Source organism: Plecotus auritus (assembly GCF_963455305.1).
Source record: "Plecotus auritus genome assembly, chromosome: 8".
Lineage (NCBI taxonomy): Eukaryota > Metazoa > Chordata > Mammalia > Chiroptera > Vespertilionidae > Plecotus > Plecotus auritus.
Genome location: NC_137782.1, coordinates 7,469,311 through 7,493,140, shown reverse-complemented (window position 1 = coordinate 7,493,140; position 23,830 = coordinate 7,469,311). Strand labels below are relative to the sequence as shown.

The 23,830-nt window shown below is 44.0% G+C and overlaps 1 protein-coding gene across 29 annotated transcripts in view; it reads right to left on the bottom strand.

Moving 5' to 3' along the window:
- The window catches only part of DTNA (dystrobrevin alpha), a 332,992-nt gene that overhangs the window by 119,565 nt on the left and 189,597 nt on the right, over positions 1–23,830 (bottom strand). The gene's annotated exons all lie outside the window — the stretch shown is intronic.

Here is a 23,830-nt window from a genome sequence, read left to right as displayed (position 1 = left end):
AAGTATAGTTTCACTTTCGCTAACTTAAATTGCTGTACATATTTTTGCATATATAATGTTGCTGTATTTGCTTGATTTTTTATGTTCTAACACAAAAATATCTACAGCAGAAAATGATCTTGTGTGATAACTAAACACAGTCCTATCCAGTCTGTTAGGTGATACGCTTGTACGCATATAGATTCTAATTTTGGGAATTCCTATGAAGAATATCAAGCAGATATAATGCATCTCATTCAACAAATGAGGAGATTGAGAGTCTCATGAACTTTGTGAAGTGAATGGCATAGATGTTTGGGCTCCAAGACCAGTATGCCTTTTACCACATTCTGCTGCAAATTGTCCCTTGTGCGCCCAAGACCTCCATTTAGAAACAGGAGATTTTCTAAATGTTCACCTCTAAGTTGAGTGTTTGGAACTTGCCACTGTTTTTTCTGTACATAACTTCATGTAAGATGGTTAGGCTCACATCTCTCTACTTAAATAAACATACTATATATAGTCGGACTATCTTAAAAAATACTAAGAGTTAAAACAGAGAATGAAAAAAGCTACAAAAAATTAAAATTTGACTTGAGGAAAGAGAAAATAATGAGAAAGTTAATGGAAATGTTGTTTAGTCTGACAGAGGGCTTGGCTAAATCTTAAGGATTTTATAGGTTGATGGAGGTGATTTTTTTTATTATATCTAATTAAACTTTTAAAAATTAAAGTCTCACCTCTCATGTACACATACACGTATGCATTTATACTGATCCCACTGTGTTTTGATTCTTGGGCATGGGAAACATAAGGCACGGCTGATCGTTGTGGCCGTCTTTCCAGGGACCCTGCTCCTTCTCAATATGGGTCTCTGTCCATTCTGTTTACTATTATTTATTTTGGGGCTGGTTGCCCTCTTTCTGTGCTTAGTTAAGTTGCAGTTACCCTTCAGGTCTCAATTCAGATGATCTTCCTCTGAAATCCCTCCTAATTCTGTGATTGGCTGGGTTCATGCCTCTCTTCTGAGCCTTCACAGCCCTCAACGCTGAGCTTAACAAACCTTTATTGATATCTTCTATACTCCAGACACCAAACAAAGCTCTGGGTGTAACACAGTGATCAGTTCACAGCGCCCGCCCTCACTGTGCTTCCACTCTGTTGGGGAAGACACAAACGCATATAAACAACAAATGCACAATGAGGTCATTAAAGCTGTAGAATTAGCAAGAAAGGCATGTGACTGCGAGAGAGGCTGATTACCTGGGGCAGTGGTCAGCAAACTCATTAGTCCACAGAGCCAAATATCAACAGTACAACGACTGAAATTTCTTTTGAGAGCCACATTTTTTAAACTTAAGCTTCTTCAAATGCCACTTCTTCAAAATAGACTCGCCCAGGCTGTGGTATTTTGTGGACGAGGCATACTCAAGGGGTCAAAGGGCCGCATGTGGCTCGCGAGCCGCAGTTTGCCGACCACTGACCTTGGGCTAAAGTGAACAGAACCACTTGCGGAAGACTGCTCAAAAGGTGAGGGTGCTAGTTTCTCTGAAAAGGGCATCAAAGGAGAAGTGACTCTGGAACAGTTTTAAAGGCCGAATAGGAATTTCCAGGTGGAAAAGAGTGAAGGACGGACTCGGGAGAAAGCATAGCACTTTGAAAAGTGTATGGGATGAATTTGGTGATTGGAGCTAGCTTGGCATTGCAGGGTGCAGTATGCATGGAGATGCCGGAGAGGTGAGCCAGAGAACCTTTGTCATGTCCAGACAGTCAGAGCTTTGCTCTGGGGCGCCGGGAACCATCCAAGGTGTGAGTAGGGATTGATGTGTACAGATTTAGATTCTGTCAAGATTACTGCACTTCTGTCACGAGTGCAGGAGAGACTGGGCCGGCAGGACGGTAGGGAGTCAGAGCACATGATTAAGGGACTGGTCCAGTTAGCTGGACACTTCTGTGATTTGGGAGTGACAATATTCTGTTTTACGCTAAAGGACTGATTTGAGAGATTTAGGACACATTCAACAGCACGTGATGATTGGCAGGTCACAGGGACGAGCAGAGAGGGCCTGAGCCTTCGCCTCCCCACAGCATTTCACACAGAGCAGCAAACAATCGGAGGCCCTCGCGGCGATAATGAGTTGGTAGGAGGTGAGCTCCCTGTTACCTGGCCCCAGCCTCATCATTAAAACAGGGCTGCAAGCTAGACAGGGAGAGTCCCCCTCTTTGCCCTCGCGTATGGGGGAGGAATGAAACGACAGAGTAGAACAGCGTGGGAATCTGCAAGATACAAAGAATGAATCTAAATGTAGGTCACGGGCTGTTAGAAGAAATGTGAGTTGTATTTTGGAACAGGGAGAATACGTTCACGTTGAAATATCCCATCCTCGAGCCACTTCCTTCCCACTTCCTTCCCATCTCGAATCCACCGTCATCCACAGCATACATTTCTATGACATGGCACAGAAGACATTTTAAAGGGAGAAGCTTAACCCAGCGGTGTCTTACATTTCTGTGAATTCCCCCAGATTATCACATGCATTTGCCTGTAGCCTTGCAAGGAGGAAGGGGAGATACTATTCCCAGGTTATAGCTGAAGAACTCAGGCAGGTAGCCTGGCCATAAAACACACTGTATTCTCTGGCAGGGCCAGAAATGGAGTCCTTTCTATTTTTTGCTTTTAATTTTAAAATTCTGAAGCCAGCATGGATTCTAATCACCAGTCATCATATTCCAGCTGCCACTGTTCAATACAAATAAGATCCTTCTGAAGCTGGTAACGAAGTTGGTAGACGTTGGTGACTCGGCCCAGGAGAACGGGGAGGAAGGTCCAAGCTCTCTGATTCCCCTGAGCGATGTCTCTTTGCTTCTGAGTGGATCCTCCTGTTTTAAAACACTGTTACCCTGGAAATAGCCATGGTGATTAAATAATTCCCAGCACCCAGATTTATGTCAACCCAGACACATATCATCACACAATGCGCACACTGATTCACACTCAGCGCCAGTCCACAAAGGCCAGCGGAGTTTTAAAGTATTTTTTTTTTTTATATTTTATTGATTTTTTTACAGAGAGGAAGGGAGAGGAACAGAGAGTTAGAAACATCGATGAGAGAGAACAGAGGTGTTTTAGAGGCGTCTGGCTCTGCTTTGCTGCCGCTGCACTTCAGCAAACAGCGTGAGACTCGCAGACCTTGTGTGCAGGGTGACGAGACCGCGCCCAGGCTTTCTGTTGCCCGTGTTGCTCCCGGCGGGTGACAAGGAGATGCTGGGTCAGCGATCGCCAACGCTGCCCACTCCCCGGGGCTCGCCTCCTCTGATTGATCTACGGGCGCCACGGAAATGCCCGCTCCATTTCTGCTCATCAAAGAGGCCCCTGGAAGGACTTCCTCAGATTTACATCCGAGTCCTAGTCCTCTTTGGCAATATAATAAAAAGTGGTCCGCGCTCTTTCCCGTAATTGCATTTGCTTTCACTTCCTCGTCCTTGATTGAGAGGAGCCCCAGAAGCCGGAGGATGCTGCCTCCAGGATCAATGGCTGCGATACCTTTCCGACTTTGCCTTTTACTTTGAACGTCATCTTCTGCTCTTGGAACCTGGGCCTGGTTTGGGGGGGCCAGGGGCATGAGCGCACTGTTCCAGTGTAATGACCAGCTGGATGCGTGAGGGACCTGGTCTTCCCTGGACAGTATCCGCCACGGCAGCTGTTGGCGGCGGCTGCCATCACACCAGCCTGGAGAAAGGATCAAAATGCAAACAGCGGATGCACTGAGTCTGGGGTTGGAGCCAAGCACAAAGGCCTGGGGCGGGGTGGAAACCAGGTGATGGGGGACATGGGGGAAGAAGAGAGGGAGCAGCTGTAATACTCTCAACAATAAAGATAAAAGTACCATAGGTGTTTCTGACACCAGCCAGGTTTGAGCTGGAGATATGATACTAATTGAATTTGACCATGAACTTAACTGTCCATTAAAGTTGGAATTTGTATTTTGCTTTGTAATATGTTTCTCTAGCTTGTAAGACACACTATCACATCTACTTTGAGCCAAAGGAGAAGGTAATTAATTCTTTGGGGAATGTGAATACACAGGAATATATACATACTTTAATATGGGTACCTAACGAGGTGAACTTTTGAAAAATAGAAAATGCCACTGAAAGGGAGAAAACCATTTTCACTCTGGGAAGAAGTACTCTCAGGGCACTGTCCCATCGGGAAGGAGCCTGCTGTTCCGGGTGAGTGTGTGTGCACGACGTTTAAGGACGTCCGGTTTGGTTTGTTTCGTTTGGTTTCATTGGGCGTATGAGGCAGGGCTCCTCCTTAAGGGCGGCTGGCACCCCCCCCCCTTACTATTGGGAAGGCATTCAAGACGGCAGAGCGAGGTGGGAGCCACTTGGCATGGGGAAAGCGGAGCCCCTTGGAAGGAAGATGATCAAAATTGGAATTCTGTCACGTGAGTTCCAAGGTGTAAGAATGTCTCTGGAGGACGGGGGACCCTGCCAAAGAGCCTGATCAAAAGGACCCCAAGGGTCCCAGGGACGACGGCCATAAGGAGGGGTGGTCTGTACTGCTGCCTCCAGCACTGCATTGGGACCTACGTCTTTTTAGAGAATCATGTTCTATCCGATATGAGGTGCCTTTGGGACAATGTGTGTGTGTGTGTGTGTGTGTGTGTGTGTGTGTGTGTGTACGCGCGCACACACATGTGTACTTGCATCTGTATTTCTCAAGAGCAGTAATGTTGGGGTAGAGGCCCTCTTGGTCAGGCCGAACTATGGCGAGTCTTCCCTGCCCTCCTGCTGGGATTGCCCAGTTCTTAACTTTTGGGGGAGGGTGTTAGGAAGTGACTGCCTTTCAATTATTTGGAACTTTCTTGATTTAGTGTAAGATGTCAATGTTCATACACATAGGTTTATGTCTTTTTCCTTGTTACATATCTAACAAATGAAAACAAATAAATGCAAAGTCCCTTCCCATCTCTAATTAGAAGACTATTTTTCACTAATCTTGCAATAATACAACTCCAAACTTGGTAATTGAATTTTTGAGCCCCACTTATCTCACTGCATTGAGATCATACTATACACACACACATTTACAAAAGTAAAATAGATTAGTAAACTTTAAAGGTCCTAATTCCTGTTGGTGTGCTCAGTGGTTAGAGCATCGGCCTGAGTCCCACCGAAGGGTCTCGGGTTCCATTTCTGGTCAAGGGCATGCACCTGGGTTGCTCTCTGTCTCTAGGTTGGGGGGCGTGTGGGAGGAAATCAATCCATGTGTCTATCTCACATCAATGGTCCTCTCTCTTTTTCCCCACTCTCTCCCCCGCTTCCACTCTCTCTTTGAAAAAGCAATGGAAAAAATAGCCTGGGGTGAGGATTAACAACAACAACAACAACAACAACAACAACAACAACAACAAAAAGATCATGGTTCCAATTTTTTTCCAAGTGAGTTAAATTTAGCTTCTCAGTGCAAGGCTGTGACAAGACAGAATGTATTAGCTGATTAAGCAATGCAGTGCTATCTAACCTGCCGTTTCTTTTAAGGTATAGGCCCTTTTAATAATTTGATAAAAGGTATAGACCTTCACGCCACCAAAATGTCCATGGATGCCTATACAAGTAAAGGAATTCTAGTTCTTCGCGTGGGCTGGTTTAGGAGAAGGAGGCCAGATTTAGTGAGAATCAAGGGTAGCTTTATTTCACAGCAGCACCAACGCTCAGTGAAAGGCCACCCGTTCCAATGGGTGCATCTACAGAGCAACTGCCCAGGGAGAGGCCATGAAGGCTGGGAGTGGCCCCATAAAGCCAGGAAAGCAAGACAGATGCCAAGGGGGAGCAGGGCTGATGGGAGAAGGCAGTGATGGGCTCCTCACGTGGTAGAAGCCAGGGTGCCTAGATATACAAACTCAACGTTCATGTGTCAGACCGCAGCTCTCATCGGGGAGATCCAGTGCTTTAACCATGGCTGGCATGCCTCCGGGCACTTGGAAGGTTCTCTCATGGGCTAATTGTTAGCTCAGCTTCTAGGAGTGTGACCTCCACGAGGAGAAGTGGGAGAAAGAGAGTGAGAATAAAAGTATAGGACAGAGCATTGAGAATCAAGATGCAGGCCAGGGAGGCTTGCATGCTTTAATATTTCCATGTTTTTCATTTTTTAGAGTCAGGGAGTGCTGAGTTCGGAGAGGTGGGAAAGGAAAAGGCAGGCATGTATACCGTTTTCTGCGATAAAACAAGAAAATGTGACATTTTCTTGGAGAAGAAATAATAATAATAAGGATAAGAAAAATTACCACAATTTAAAACAACTGCCATTTTGAAAAAAAGCTTACTATGTTCCAAGTACTATGCAGAAAGTTTTTCATTATGTTCTGATAAAAACGCCATAATGCTGGTATTATTATTTCCATTTTACCAACGTGGGAACCAAGCTTCGGAGAAGTAAGTAATGGCTCAAGCACCTCTTAAGAAAGACCAAAGTGGCATCGTGTGAAGTAAGACTCATGGGAACTGCTCTTTTTCCCTACAGATAGTGATGGTAGGACACTGCCAACACATATACACAATGAATTGGGCTAAGGCATGAGATAAGCATGAGAAGATGCTCAGGGGAGCGAGGCAGGATGGAGAGAATGAGTTACGCATTGCCACACTTTCACTAAGGGATTGAACCCACAACCAGGGATTGAACCCACAACCTTGGTGTATCAGGATGATGCTCAAACCAACTGAGCTACCCAGCCAGGGCCTGCGAGTCAGAAGGTGCCTATAACCTCTGCATTCCCCCCTCATTTCTTCTCTCTCTGCATTCCCCCCACCATTTTCTTCTCTCTCTGCATTCCCCCCTCATTTCTTCTATCTCTGCATTCCCCCCCTCATTTTCTTCTCTCTCTGCATTCCCCCCTCATTTTCTTCTCTCTCTGCATTCCCCCCTCATTTTCTTCTCTCTCTGCATTCCCCCCTCATTTTCTTCTCTCTCTGCATTCCCCCCTCATTTTCTTCTCTCTGCATTCCCCCCTCATTTTCTTCTCTTTCTGCATTCCCCCCTCATTTTCTTCTCTCTCTGCATTCCCCCCTCATTTTCTTCTTTCTCTGCATTCCCCCCTCATTTCTTCTATCTCTGCATTCCCCTCATTTTCTTCTCTCTCTGCATTCCCCCCTCATTTTCTTCTTTCTCTGCATTCCCCCCTCATTTCTTCCCTCTCTCCTCTTTCTATTTTATCCCCTCTCTCTGATCCAGCCTTCCCTTCTTGTGCTTCATTTTCTTTCCTAAGCTCAGCTCTTTTATTCATTGTCTTCATTTCTATGTGCATTGGGGAATTTGATTCAAACCATCAAAACAGACAGTTCTTAGCTTGAGAAATAAAAACCAGGCAGAGCTATGATGAAAAAGTTCTGAGGATCTAATTAAAGTACAGCGGGGTGGCTGTAGTTAATAATACTGTATTCTAAACTGGAAATTTGCTAAGAGAATAAATCTTAAGTTTTCACCAAAAATAAAAAAAAATTAAACAATTAGGCCTGGCTGGGTAGCTCAGTTGATTAGAGCATCATCCCTGTACACCAAGGTTGTGGGTTCGATCCCGGGTCAGGGCACATACAAGAAGCAACCAATGAATGCATAAATAAGTGGAACAAACCAATGTTTCCCTCTCTCAAATCAACTTAAAAAAGGTAACTGTGACTTGATTGTGAGAATTATTTCACAATGTATAGGTATATTAAAACATTTACTAGTATGTTGTACACTTCCAATATATTACAATTTTATTTGTCAATTCTACCTCAAAAAAGCTAGAAAAATTAATTTTATGCCCTTAAAATGCAAATTTCTCTGAGAGAATTGGAAACGTCACCTTAGAGCAATTAATTTAGTTGCTTTCTCTTTAATGCCTGCTTGTGATAAACAGTGTGAGGACATGGCAATGTTCATTGACTGGGAAAAGGAAATACCATGGCTCTTGAGTGCTTCCCGGGAGGTCAGCGTTGGTGGCTCCAGAGGCCACATGAGGAAACTGTCTTTTGAGATGAGAGAGATGGGAGAGCAAATGGTGGAAGAGGGCTAAGGTAGGTAGGTGCCAAGGTATCAACATGGCTGTTATGATGTATTCATGGATTCAGAACCCATAACAAGGTGTAAGATGACAGAAGGGTCCAAATGCAGTCTATGAAAAGATCATAGGGGACATTTACTAAATTTAATAAAAAATCTTCTTTCCCTACTAATTCTTCTAGATGTCGCTGAAAATTTATTTGTGCCAGAAAACAAATACTTTTAAAGGGTAAAGAATTCTAGATTGCCAAAATACTTTTAAAGGGTAAAGAATTCTAGATTGTTCTCATTTAAAATGAGGACTGAAGGAAATCTAAATTTAACCACTTTTCAATCTAGTTTACTGTGTCAGTAAAAAGTAGAATAGAGGTCAACCTAGAGCTAAATATTAATTAATATCATGCTATTTTTTCCCCTTTTCTCACTCACACTCTCTCTATGGAGAATATCTAAGGCTAATATTATATACAACCACGTAGAAATCAGCAATGACTTTGTAGGGATTCTGATGATTGCGATCAGTGCGAGCACAGCCAAGTGTATGGAGTTAATGCATGCACATGCCAAGATGAAATAGGCCACCTGGAAAAGCAGCAGGCAGAGTGGACGAGCAGCCACAAGGGACAAACAATAGCATTTTGCACATCAGGGTCCTTTCCCGAGACAAGTGTGGACTGGCGTGACAGGAGGACAGAGTAGAAAGAGAAGAAACAGAGGCAGCCCTTATTTCTTGCCTCTGGATCTGTTTTCTATGAATTAGCAGGCTCTTCATTATGTCCCTTCGACTGAAGAGATTTTTTGTCTGAAATTAAGGAATGACCAGAAGAAGCCTCTGTTTCTTGAGAGAGCCATGGTTCTAAGTTGGTGGCTGCCAAGAATTTGATGGGGAAGAATAGCTGGCGGGAAGGAGCCTTCTTTTCCAGCCTTGAACCTTTCAGGCCGTCTGACCCACCCTGCTGAGGCAGAGGCATGGATGCCTGGGTAATGTAGCGGGAAGGGACTGAGAGATTCATTCATTGGTAAGAGCCACAATAACAGTTACCATTAACCCAGTGCTTACCAAGTGTGGGTAGGCTCTGAACTAAGCATTTTACATAAAGTATCCTACTTATTTCTTACCCTAACTCTGAGATAGGCGATTTTATATTACTCTGTTTTTCAGATGAGGAAACCAAGGCTGATGAGGTAGAGAGAATAATGCCTCCCTCTAAGGATGCCCACATATGGAAGCAACCTAAGTGTCCATCAAAACATGAATGGATAAAGAAGTGATGCATATATAAACTGTAATACGATTCAGCCATAAAACAGATGGAAATCTTGCCTCTGCAACAACATGGATGGACCTAGAGGGTATTGTGCTGAGTAAGGCAAGTCAGAGAGAGAAAGCAAATGCCAGATGATTTCACATATATGTGGAATCTAAAAACAAAATACATGAACAAGCAGAACAGAAATAGATGCAAAGATATAGGAACATTTGACAGTTGCCAGATAAAAAGGGGGTTGTGGGGCTGGGTGAAAAAGGTGAAGGGATTTATAACAAATTGGTAGTTATAGAATAGTCATGAGGATGTCAAGTACACCATAGGGAACATAGGTAATAATACTATAATAACTATGTATGGTGTCAGATGGGTACTAGATTTATTGGGGTGATCACTTTGTAAGTTATATAAATGTCTAATCACGGGGTTGTGTACTTGAAACTAATATAATATTGTATGTCAAGTGTAATTTTAAAACAAAAGTATTTTAAAAAAATAATATTTTCATTTATTAAAATATGAGGTCATACATCTATCACAATAGAACAATCATTAGAACCCCAATCTACCACATATCAATAATCATCTGGTTGAGACAATACTCTGCTTATAATAGATGTATTATTCTAAATCAAGAGTATATAGCTAACCAAAGGATATGGAAATGCGGTGCCTGCTACTGTAAACTTTACAACCCCAAACGCCAGTACCACAATGAATTACATTAACCCATTTAAAACATCACATGCTTTTATTGCTATATTATTCTTACAATAATATAAAGGATAAAGTGATATACAATACAATTATGTAGAAAACGACCTGCCCAGAAAACAAAGCTAATTTTTGAATCACAATGCCCCAAGTTAATGCTTGTAAATGGAACAAATAATATACACACACACACACACACACACTGTGCTTCTGACTCATGATGCCTATACTTCAAACTACCCCAACTTCACAGACGCACCACTAGAAGTAGTCACAGTGACACAAAGAACTGTAGCACTTAAACAAAGCATCGTCAGACAAACAGTATTGACAGCGCAGCGAACACTCTCTTGAGATTGTAGAAGTCTCTCTTGCGATGCAGCCTATGTGTCCATTCTGTGAATCTGAGGAGACTGGAAGCCAGTGTTCCAGACTCATGCTTCACTGTCTGCATTTATGGAAGCAGTGTCCCTGGGCCTCATGAGAACACAGCGCAGGGTGATAGCAGCAGGCTCAGTGTCCCAGGCTGAACAAACAGTTCTTTCTTAACAAAGGCTTTTGCCGAGGGGCACTCGGGCCATTTCCTGATGGTGCTGGGCACACAGACACACCCTCCCTTTCTCTGTCATATTCAAGGCACCAGAGCAATGGTGCATTTAATAGCATCTTAGTGACTTCAAAGACTTAATTAGCCTAAACTACTACCTGGAAATGATTAGGCCCTGAGAGAAATAACTGCTAAAAACTGTTTTTTAAAAGCTCCACAAAGCTGTTGAAAGGGATGCTGGGACTTAGGAAGTTTACAATATGTGACCAACAGTTACCCTTTGAGCTCATAGAATACAAAGCCGTCCTTTTCAGCTCTGAGCTGTTACATTACTAGGCTTGACGCGTGAACCAGTCCTGTCTCTTTACGGTTACATAAAGTCAGGCCACTTCAAATAAAAACCAGAGCCTGCATAACATTTCAGGGGCAAACAACGATCGCGTGTAAGTAAAGGAGGCAGAACTAGAAGGTCCTCATCATTACTTTCCTATTTGGCAATATGTGTCTGTGCTACCGGTTCCCAACCTGGTGGTGTCTCTTGGTGAGAACAATGACACTCAGGAATCAAGGGGTAGGTCCAAGGCGGCACAGCGAAGTAGCAAGGCCAGGATCCATAACAATAAAAGCGTAATATGCTAATTAGACCGGACAGCCGAACAACCTTCCAGACGTCCTTCTAGTCGTCCTTCTGGATGACCTTCCAGACAAATCCGGGGCTGCTAGGGCCAAGGCAAACTGCTGCAGCTGTGAGGGCCCAGCCCCTTGCATGAATTTCGTGCACTGGGCCTCTAGTCAGAATATAAATTTCCTGGGTCTTGGCTAAGAGATGTTTTTTGGTCTACCATAGTGCCTCTACAGATCCTTGCCACTATTCGTCTATTTGGTTTCATAGATCGATTTCTGTGAGCCAGTCCCACTACTGTAAAAACTCTAAAGAACTCCTTTCAAGAATATGGGGTGTCAGGGATGAAAGGGGGGATGAAGAATTAGAGCCTTGGAGTTCTCAAGTGATTGTCATAATCACAATGGTCCACGGAAGTTCTTTGAAGCAAGCAAGTCATTGTCCGGTGGCACCATATGCCTGGAAATGTTTTAAACTTGAGATATTGTTCTCCAAGCTAATGAGCCCTTGAAACAACAGAGTCTTCTAAAGTTGGTGTGCCTTTGCTCATTCAAACTTTAGGATTATGGAGGTATGTAGGGAAAGACTATTTATAATAGTGAAGGACAGAAAGAGAACTGGACCTCTCAACTCCAAACAAAAAGAATAAAAAGGTAATTTTTCATTTTAAAATATGTCCCTTATACATGGCAAATGTGTTTATTTTTAATACTAGTGGCCTGGTGCACGGATTTGTGCACATTGAAAGGAAATTAATTAGAAGAAATATTTTAATATTGCTATTCGACCTTTCTCTATAATAGAAGTGTCAACCAAATTCACGATTGTCAATGACAGATCGAAACACAAGCATGTGGTTGGTGCCAGCGAGAGCTTTATATGTATCACGCATGTGGGAGTCAACATTTATTTTTAAATTGCCAGTGTGCATCATATGTACTGGCCAGCTGGTCAGTTGGACAGCTATAGGGTCGGTCACTTAGCCTTTTATATATATACTAGAGGCCTGGTGCATGAAATTTGTGCATGGGTAGGGTCCCTAGGCCTGGCCAGCGATCAGGGCTGATCTGTGGGGTGACTGGCAGGGCTATCAGGGGGGGCTCCTGCTGGCACCTGCCTTGGCTGGCCTGGTGCCGCCTGCTCACTGGCTCTGCCCCACACTGCTGCCACCAGTTGGGGCCAGAGGGCTGGGGGCAGCTCCTGCATTGAGCATCTGCCCCCCTGGTGGTCAGTGCATGTCATAGCGACCAGTCATTCCGCCGTTTGGTCGATTTGCATATTAGGGTTTTATTATACAGAATAGATAGGGCCTGCTTTTATCCTAATCACACAGCATCAGAATCAGGTGCATTTTAGTTTTAAAAGTTCAAGCTAATTACGGAAACTTTCTCTAGCATAGCTTTCCACTCAAAACCTCCATGAATGTCTGGGTCCCTGGCTCTGGGCGCTCACAACCAGGCCCTCCCAGGACTGGTAACTCTCACTGGGCTCTAGATATACGGGGAGGGCAGGGGAGAGCGCACCTATCAGATCAGCATTTCTTACTGTCAAATGCTCTCCTCTCACAGACATAGAGGACTCGTCCCCGACAGGGAAGGGGTTCATCAGGTCAGGACAGCAGATAGGAGCACAGGGTAAAGAGGCCAAAGTGCAGTAAGAGAGACCAGGAGCGAGAGGTGATGACTCAACTCTAAAGCGAGTTCAGGCTTAGCCTGGTTGACTTGGCCTTCTGAGTTCTTAGTAAACTATGTGTTTTGAACGGCAAACCACCAGTATGAATACCTTGTTTTGAAAGAAATCAAAACACTACGTTGTTTAAGTTTTGATCCTCCTCACTGGCGGAGCCTGCGCTGTGTGTGCCTTCCTTGGGCTAGACGGTGTGCTTCTATTACTGCAGCTTGTAATGGCAATGCTGCCAGTGGGAATGAGGCTCTTTCACGGGACCATGAGAAAGGCGTTCCATGGACCCACGTGTGGGAGAGTGTGGTGTGGCAAGATTTATTTGGGGGGAAATGGAAACTGCCCCGGGTTTTCAATTTCCCATTTCCATCCATCCCGCCACGGGAAAAATCAATCTTGTCTTCATCAAGGACAAAACAAAGGCCCATGTCCCGAGTTTCTGTTTCCTATGAAAGCTCAGTCCTGTGGAGTCCATGGGTGTGCTGAAGGCCCCAGTGGCTGCTACACCCACATGGCTGCGTGCGTTCCCTGGGATTAGATTATCGCAGGAGCTTTTTCAAAATAGCCAATCACCTTCCCAAGCTTTCGTGGGCTTCTGATGGGCCCACCTTCCAACCAATCTCTTTCCCCAGGCTAGATAGACTGACAAGCCTCTATAGTCAAGCACCTCCCCCTGCACCATTTGGATATCTATTGGCATGCTCTTACCTCCCCCTGCTCCTCACCACCCCCACCCCATACCAGAGCAGGGAAGGGAGAGAGGTGTTAATCCTTGGCAGGCCAATGCTGTGATCCCCGAGGTGTGCGAAGCAGTAGCTTCCTGGTGAAACAATATCCGATTCCCTTTGCTTTCTTCCTTATTGATATCTAGCTACCCACGCTAACAACCTGAGCTAGTTTAGCAGCCATGCTTGCTGTGTTCAATGGCCCCTGTCATAATCTATGTTGCATTTTACAGAATGGAAGTAATGCAGGGGGGACTTCCCACTGCCTTTAATTGAAAGTCCAAAATCCTTACTAGAGCTTTGCAGGTCCTGAGCAATCTGGCTCCCAGGTTCATCAGCTCTCTGTTCACCCCCTGCACTCTAGTGACACACGTCTGCTGATTCCTTCGCCTGGAATATTCTCTTTTCTGTTCCCCATGAATAATATCCCAAACCTCTCAGCCCCGAACCCGGCCAGCTCCCCTTAGCATCACTCCCCCAGGGCAGCCTTCCCTAATTTTCCTAATCCATTCTAGTTATCTGCTTTCCTAACACCCTCATAATTTACTTTTATAACCGTTATCACAATTATAGTCATAAAATACTTCATTAAATTTTTTGAGGGGTGTCTTATCAATCCTAAGACTGTCAGTTTCATTGAATGCATGCACCGTCTCAACAATGTTCGTTGGCAGATTTCTGTGCACAGGGGTTAGATAATGCCAACAGTAATTACAGAATATTAACCTGACAGGAAGTACACAGGATAAATTAGAGCTGGGGAGAGACTAAAATGTTTTGGAAGTTTGGGCCTGGAAGGGCCGGCAGTGGACCGCACAGACAGAGAGCTATTCCCCCAAACTGGAGGGCTTCCACTCTAAGCAGCCAGCCTTTGGCTGTATATCCTGTAAGCGGGAGGACCGTGATGGAGATGGCTCCATTGTTGCTAAAATAAACGACTTAGAAATCAAATGAGAGAAATCATTCACTTTTACTCTTATAGCTTCAAATATATATTTAAGGAGATGGAGAGCATTATGCTAAGTGAAATAAGCCAGGGAGAGAAAGATAAATATCACATGATCTCACTTATTTGTGGAATATAATGAACAGCATAAACTGATCAACAAAAATAGATCCAGAGATAGAGAAACATCAATCAGAACGTCAAACCTCAGGGAAGGTAGGGGAGGGTGGGGGTAAGGGCGAGAGATCAACCAAAGGACTTATATGCATGCATGTAAGCCTAATCAATGGACACAGACAACAGGGGGGTGGGGGCATGAATGGGAGGTGGGGGGTAAAGGGGGAATAAGGACACATATGTAATACCTTAATCAATAAAGAAATTAAAAAAATTGGGGAGATGTAATTAAAAAGAATATACCATCCTTGGAAGTAATTAAAATTTGACTTTAGGTGAAGTTTCATGATCATTTCACAAAATAATTTGCACACTTACATGTTATTTTAAATTTTAAACTGTATGCAGTTTGTGAATGTGAACTTAGATAACAATTTCCATAGGTACAATTTAACTCAATCTCCCTAATAAAAGTTACCTAGTGCTTTCTTTGATGATTGAAATAGTCTTTATATTCATAAAAATGTACAGTCCTTTCAGTAAAGCCTCAAATGGCCAATTTTGGATAACTCTGAATATTTTCAAAGTAGGCAAATATCCTTTGAATACTAATATTTTCATAATACAGCTGTTTAAAAATGAATACAAATTAATTTTTACTCTCTCTAGTTTTGAATGGAGCAGATTTCTTCCTGAGCCACAGAAGACGAGATGTGTTGGCTGGTGGCACCTTATGCCTTTTGAGAAAGCTGAGGGTGTATGACAGAGTTGGGAGATCCAATTATACAAGGAACAAGTAGAGAACCATTCCCTAGATCTCATCATTTCTAGAGTCAGGCTATTTTTAATTTTTCAAAATTCACTACTGAATTTTCCATCACTATTTTCAAACAGGACCTATACTCAACTTGCTTGATTCATTACGTTTTTGGCTAAAATGTGCTATGAACATTTGTCAAAAGCTCATGATGTCACTCTTATTGTAAATGCACAATTTTGAGTAGACCAAGGACATGTGGGCAAATATCTTTTAATACCCAGAAGTTCAAAATATTTAAATGAAGCCCAAAATGACAGAATATTGACCCCTTTACAAAACTGACTCCATCCTCTCTCAGTCCAGCCTAGTGGACTTAGAATCTGGAATTTAGTTCCGTGTGTACAATCTTTCATTATTCTCTCCTTATCTGTCACTCTTAAGATCCATGACACAATGGCTATGGAAAGCAATTTAATTCTCCATCTGGTGACAACCGCGTCCTATGAAACCGATGGGATAGGATGCACATTTTTAAATGTTTTGCCTGCGTAAACGTATTCATATTCATTATGACTCATATATAATTTATTTGAAAAATGTCTGTCTCCTACAGATTTTAGAACTGAAATATCTAATCCATGGAGATAAATGATAAATAGGGCATGCACACATATGTGCAGTATGAAAACACTAATTAGGGAAAGTGACATTTTGGAATTTCATGTGGTTTTGCTCTCTTCTGATTATAACTTTTATCAGTGCTAACAGCCAACATGAAGGTACAGCTACAGTACTCCATCATTGGAGTTTCTGAGCATGCTCCATGTGAGGGCACAGAACCAGACTTCCCAACTCCCTGGCATAGATATTTGCTAGGTGTTTTTGCTGCAAGTAAAGTTAACACTGTATATTGAACACTATTTCCCCAACGATTTCAAGTTTTAATTGAAAAGTAAGTTCCAGAATTGGTAAGGTCATCGGAAATAGTCTTTGGGGGTGGGTAAAACCCTGTACGATGTAATGAAAGGTGGCAGAGATAGAGATGAGAAGGAGGCTAGTTTCTTATGCACATCTTAGTGCCTTGATGTGAACAGTACCCCTTAAAAGTTAGGCCCAGGTAGAGATGCCTCGTATGGTTGGCAAGTAGAATGACAGTGTGTTGGAACATGAGACAGAGCAATGAAGTAACGCAATGAATTTTTAAGAGCTGTACTAATTGATAATAATGATAATGATAAAGTCAACTGGAAAATATTCAACTTGATTTATAATGCCTTTATTCTCTTCTTCATATATGATGCTCACCCATCCCACATTCTCAAAGTGCCTAGACAGCCGTGGGCAAACTACGGCCCGCGGGCCGGATCCGGCCCGTTCGGCTGTTCTATCCGGCCCGCGGAACCGAAAGAGCGGAGGGTTCTCTTGCTCTCCCCTCCGCTCCTTTACTTTGAATTTATATTAGTTCACACAAACACTCCATCCATGCTTTTGTTCCAGCCCTCTGGTCCAGTTTAAGAACCCATTGTGGCCCTCGAGTCAAAAAGTTTGCCCACCCCTGGCCTAGCATGTAAGATTGCCAGAGGTAACCAATAAAAAAATACATACATTTTTTACTCTCAGTAGGTCTCAAATATTGCATAGGACATACTTCTACTACAAAGTTATTCATATGTATCTAAAATTAAACTTTATATCTTTCTGATTTTTATTTTTGCCACGGAATCTTTTCTTCAAATTAATTCCTCAACTGGAGCCACGTGGCTAAAACAGGAGGTTGTTGGGCAGGGGCAGGCGGGCCGCACCCAGCCTTCCCAGGCGCCTTCCCTTGCTGCTGTCTGAAATCTATTTCTTTGTCTCAGGCCACAGAGGCAAACCCGGTGTCTGTGCCTGGAAATATGCTGTCACTGCACACCCCGGCAACTCCACAGGACAGGAACGAGATCCAGTCCTAAGGTTACCCTATAAGCTTCATTACAGCACGTTTTCCTGTTCAGGGACTGCTGCAACATTAAAGTGAGATTATTAGGTGACAGGCCGCTAAACGTCAAATTATCTGCCGTGGGAAAATATTAGGGTGGGGGACCCCAGATATTTCAAAGAAATGATGGGTAAAAGAAGTTTTTCTGGACTGGTCTGTAACTTACCCCTAGGCAGCGCACGACATCCCGAGAACATCTACGTGCGTTCACTCTCCCTCATCTGCCCTGTCACTCCTTCCTGTAAGTCACTAATTCTAAGGAAAGAGAAAAACACTCCACACCTATCTCTGTTCACTCAATCATCTATTCACTAATGGGATAAAGAGCTAAATATGTGAGCCAGGCACCGTCCAAGGCATTGGTGGCACAGGGATAAACAACAAAGAGTTTCTGCTTCAGAGAACTGATGGCCGAATGGGAAAACAGACGTTAAAATGTGACTGCAGAAATAATGAACGACAATTATGAGAAGTGATACTCACAGAAGTCCAGTTACTGCAAACACTGGCTACCTAATACAGAGTCATCATCATCATAGTTTGCTATGCATTTACTATGTGCAAAGTATTTTACATCCCTTATCGCTAAAACTCAGATCTTAGAAAGGAGCAAGGTTGGTATTATTAGAACGGTTTTTAAAAGATAATGGAAAACTTCTTTTTCTATGTATGACGTTGACTGTCTTCCGAGGAGACCACTGGAATGTTCTGCCAGCATCTTGATGTATTTGAACGGGAAGGTTTGGAACAAGAACAGAAGAGCGAAATTTCTCTGCAGAGCAGGAGGGAAAATTATTTGTCATTTCCATGAAAGGATCTGGAAGCAAGTGTCAGGAGTGGAAAAAAAAAGAGAGAGAAGTACGATAGAGGTTTCTGGAGAGAAGAAAACCGTGTGCCCCCCCACCCCCCCACTCCCTGCCAAGCCCAGACCTTCAGTGAAGTCACTAGCCATGCCGGAGGGAGTGGATTCTTTGGGGGACGCTGGAGAGAGGCAGAGTTTCACTTGTGATCTCATACGGGGAAGTGGGAACACAGCTTGCGTAACAGACACAGAGGAATAACAGGTTAAGGGACAGTGATCCCCAAGAATTCCCGAAGGTTGTGGGAAGGCTTAGACGTGCGTTTACAGGAACTTTATCTGATTCCCCAGGGGTCAGGAAGTCCCAGCTGACAAGTGGATTAACCCAATGAGAACGTGTGCACTCAGAGGCCCCAGACTCGGCTAGGGCCCGACCGTTATATTGGGACCTAGCTCTGGCTCCTGGGTCTGTATGCTTCCTAGTCTGCCATGTTTTCTCAGGGACCACGGGCAATACTCTCACCCTCTGTGGCTCTGGGAGAAACTGGCCGCTCATTCAGAGTCCCCAGCAATCGTGCGGCTTCACTGCTTCAAGTTCAAAGCGCTTTCACCTGTTTCTCAATGTATGGGGGGATTTCCATCTTCTGAATGAAGGATAAGTGAATTGTGCTAACTAAATCTCAAGGGCTGGTTTTGGTTTGTTTGTGTGTGTGTATGTGTGTGGGTGTGTGTGTGTTACTACGAATGACTCCTCCAGCCGTTCCTCCCCCACGTGCAGCTGGCCAAGCGCAGGCGCTCAGCTGGGGAGCCAGTGGGAGACCTGCGTTTGCTGTGTGGCTTGTGGACAGAGTTCAAGAGCAACGCGCACATCTGCGGGCTCCGGAGAGAAAACTGGGGACGTGGTGTCCCGGGTCAGGCGGATGCCTGCGCTTATTTTGGGAGTTGTTTCTTGGATGTGGAGAGATGAGTTTTTTTTTTTCTACAGAGCTGAGGACAGGAAACAAGGGTAAAGGAGGTCTGAAAGCTCTACCTAAACTCGGCCAGTCTACCAGCAGGTAGAGTCAGCCCTCAGCAGCTATAAATAAACGCAGGTGCCCTTCAGATTGTGAGCTTTGGTGGGGAAACGGCCACATCGATGAAGACCATCATTCGGTGCCATTTCTCTCTCTCCACCTTGAATTCCCCATCTCCTGTCTCTTCTCTGTGTCCTAATTTAGATTATACTTACTTTTGTATCTTTGAGAGTACCTAGTATGCTGTTGAAAATACACTTTTGGGGGGTATTTTTGTTTTAAAAAATTTATCTTTACTGGTGAAAGGATTATAGATGTCCCCCTTTTTTCCCCACTGACCCCCTCCATCCTGCACCTGCCTCCCCCCTTCCCAGGCCTTGGCCACCCTATAGTCTGTGTACGTGGGTTATGCATATATGCATATAAATTCTTTGGTTGATCTCTTCCCACCGCTACCCCTCCCAGGCCTTCCCTCTGAGATTCGTCAGTCTGTTCCATGCTTCTATGTCTCTGGATCTGTTTTGTTCATCAGTTTATTTTGTTCATTAGATTCCACCTATGAGCAAGATCATGTGATACTTGTCTTTCTCTGCTTGGCTTATTTCACTTAGCATCCTACTCTCCAGGGCCCTCCATGCTGTCTCAAAGGGTAAGAGATCCTTTTTTACTGCTGCGTAATACTCCATGGTGTAAATGTACCACAGCTTTTTTATCCAATCCTCTACGGATGGGCACCTGTGCTGTTTGAATACTGATATGAAATATGCTTCCACTTCTTCAAAAAAGTTTAAGAATTTCAGTGCAAGATATTTTAATATATTTGAATGCGCCACCAGATTTTACGTATGGAAATACCCAGCATCTCACCTCAGGCGCACGCTCTGCCACATTGCCCTCCTGGCCAGCATTTCCCAAGCAGGTTCTCAGGGGAGACAGAGCCACCGGCCACCTGGTGCTACTTCGGCAGGAAGTCAAAGGTCAGTTTGCCCCTCGCCCTTTCGCAGGCGCAGAAACTCACCTCTCCCCGCCCTGATGGCAGAGGAGGCAGCAATGGGAGCTCAGACCACAGGCCTGGAGGAGGGAGGCGTGCGCTGGTGCTAGAGGTCCGTCAGGGCAAACCCCTCACTGCCCGTGCTCTCTGCGCATTCCTGGCAAGTACGTTTTTCTCCCCTCGGTCTCCTTCTTGGAAATGTCACATCGGAGGAAATGCACTTTGTGGAATTTCATGAGGACGGATGAGGTAAGTCTGTCAGCTGTCTGGCATTGTACCTAGTAGTTTCTGTTACTGAATCTGTCATACTGTCCTTCCATCATCCCTGTCTTCCTCTTCTCCCATAGCCACGCCTGCAGTCTGTTCCGGGGGGACTTCTGTAGGGCTGGCTGTCTTCAGAGACGGAGGCAGACCCCGGAGCCAGGCCTGGGGTGAAAGCACCCCATCCTCCTGGCCACGGCGAGCACGTGGAGCTGCGCACACAACCCCCGGCCTTTGGTCTTACTTGCTGGGATCTTGTCTGGGTTACTAAGGAAATGTCCCTGCTGGGGATGCGAAGGGGATTGGTATGTGATCTGGGCAGCGGGCGGCTGTCCTACCTGCCGGCCCCCACCCCTGAGCCAGTGAGAGCCACAGATGTGGTTATGCGGCTGAGCAGGACTCACTGGGTGCAAAGCTGAGCAGAAGCAAGCCGTGGGGACGTCCTCTGAGTCTCCAGATCTAAAGTCCAAAGCCAAGTGCACGGGGGCTCTTTTTATTTACCTAAGGCGAGTCCCCCTTTTCACATGCATGTTCACAGTGGCTTTCTTTGTGACCATAAAAACCTGGAAACACCCCCAATGTCCATCAACAAGTGAATGAATAATAAATAATGCAATAAAATAAACATACTGATACATGCAACATGAATGAACCTGAAAATATTGAAAGTGGAAAAAGTAGACAGAGTATTATGAATGATTCCATTTATAAAAAACTCTAGACAATGCAGACTAATCTATAGTGTCCAGAAGCAGAGCTGAGGGTGCTTGGGAAAGGGGGAGGGATGGGTGGGCTGCATTACAAAGGAGCCTGAGGAAACATTTGGGGATGATGGAAACGTTTGCCATTTTGCTTCTAGAGATGGTTTAAAGGGTATGCACATAGTGCCAGCACTTGTTAATTTGTACACTTTAAACAAAGTGTAGTTCATTGTCAATTATATGCCCTAAAGCTGTTTTTAAAATTCCCAAACATTTCCTTCTAATTCTTACATCTTTAATTATTATAAGTATCAAAGTGCTAAAGTATTAAGCATTATTATAAGTCTAATCTAGTTGGAATTACTTTGAAGTATGAAGACCTTTTCCTTCCCAATATGGTTTGATTTATTGCCTAACAATAATAATCTCCCCTAGTGATATGTACTGCTTCTCTAGGATGTATTAGCATATATGCTAGCATTTGTACATACTCCATGGCTGTGTCTCCATCAACACCCTCTTTAATTATAATTCAACTTAATTATAATTCAACTTAATTTTAATTACAGCTTTATAATTTACTTAATAGCTGGTAAGAAAAGCTCTTTTTTTTCATTTTAATATTCTTTTCTTGCCTAACTTTAATCCTAAACAAGAGTCTCAGATCTTAGCATTACTGTCAGAAGAGAATATTTAAATCCAAAGGATTATTTTAATATAATTTTATTTATTTATTAATACAATTTTAAATACCAAAGGTAATAAATGTTGCAATTCAAAAGGGCTTTTTTTACATTAAAAAAAAAAAAAAGTATTCGCAAAAAGAAGGCCGAAGAACGTCAGTTCAGCTAAACTGGAAAAATCTGTTGCTGACGATCACACGCTCTGGCTTTGTTTCTCCTGCCCAGGCGTCGATCATTGGTTCTCACAGAGCTTGGTATCTCAGGTAGACAAGAAGGAGAGCTAACCTCAAGAACAATGTGGGGCAAAGGAGGGCTGTGAAGAAGACAGTTTGTACACATGAAGGCCAGACACACACCTCTGAATATAACAGGGCATTGCATTGGCAAGATAAACTGATGCATACTGTTTGGGGGCTGTGTGAATATGGGAGGGGGTAGTTTGGGGGCTCATAATAGTTTCCTTTTATTGTTTTTACATAGGCATAAAGTGCCTGCTTTTTTGACTTTTTATGTTAGCCATTTGAGTTATTTTAAATCTGCTCATTTAGATGTCAGAGGTTAGATTAATTTCTTAAATTAAAAAAAAAAAACTACTTCATATTTTTTTTCACATTAGTTCCCCACATTAGGAAGTGTAATTGCTGACTATTCTCTTCTATTCCAAAATAAACTTTTCATCAGATGTGTGAGAATCAGACTGATTACCTTTGAGAGGTACCAAGAGACAATAACACATATTAAATACCTACTGTGTACATAAACTACCTTGCTCTTCACAAAAAATGAGGATTTAATCGGAATAATCTAAGCAAATGCGAGTGCTCTTTATTTGTAATAGCAGTTTTCCAAAGCCAAATGGCGGTCACTGAGGCGAGTTTTACTTTTAAAGATGAGAGGGGCTTGAGCAAAGCAGCAGGTGCGAGTGAATCAGTAAGAAACTCTATGCTGTGCTTGCTGACTCAGTGCCTCTAAGAAATTCATTGAGCTTGATTTTCCTCTTCGTTACAAAGGGAGTGATAATGTCATCTTCCTTGAAGGATTATTAGGCAATTTAAACATAATGCAATCCAAATACTTTGCAAAAGTTAAGTCACAATACAAATGTTAGCTTATTATCCTATATAATAAAAGGCTAATATGCAAATTGACTGAACGGCACAAGGACCGGTCGCTATGACGCACACTGATCACCAGGGGGCAGATGCTCAATGCAGGAGCTGCCCCCTGGTGGTCAGTGTGCTCCCACGGGGGAGCGCCACTAAGCCAGAAGCCGGGCTCATGGCTGGTGAGTGCAGCGGCAGTGGATGTCCGACTGACAGTGGGGAGCGGACCTAAGCCATCAGTCGGACATCCCCCGAGGGCTCCTGGACTGCGCCAGAGGGTGCAGGCTGGGCTGGGAGGACCCCCCCCCCCCCCCCAGTGCATGAATTTTGTGTACTGGGCCTCTAATGGTTAATAAAAGCCTCTCCAGATAATCACTCATAACATTTGCAGAGATGACTTTGGAGACCTTGTGAGGGACTAACTTTATCAATGTACTGCCTAATAGTTGAAAGACACCATCTCCTAAGCTCATGGAGAAGTAGCCAACTCAGATGGGGTGACATAGCAGAGGACAAATGTCTAGAGAGAGATTTTCCCACCGCCTCCCCCTCAGGAACAGAGTGGTGGGAGGTCTGCTGGTCTACTTCCTTGTCCTCTGACAGGGGCAGTCACCTGGCACATGTACCCAATGACATAATTAGCTGAAGCACTCTGAAGTCACCAATAAAGACAAAGGGAGCCATAAGAGTGACAGATGCAGACAATGGGGCAGCTGCTGGTCTCCCAGGCTTGAGGCTCACCTTGCCCTCTCTCCTAGGTCCCTCGAGAGTCCTCACATCCCTGCTGCCCTGAGCCAGGGTGTCCCAAACCTCCTCTACTTGGTCTGTTGCTCAAACACACCCCACTGTCGTATCATTCTTTCCAGGAATTCCAGCGCATCAGAGCTGTT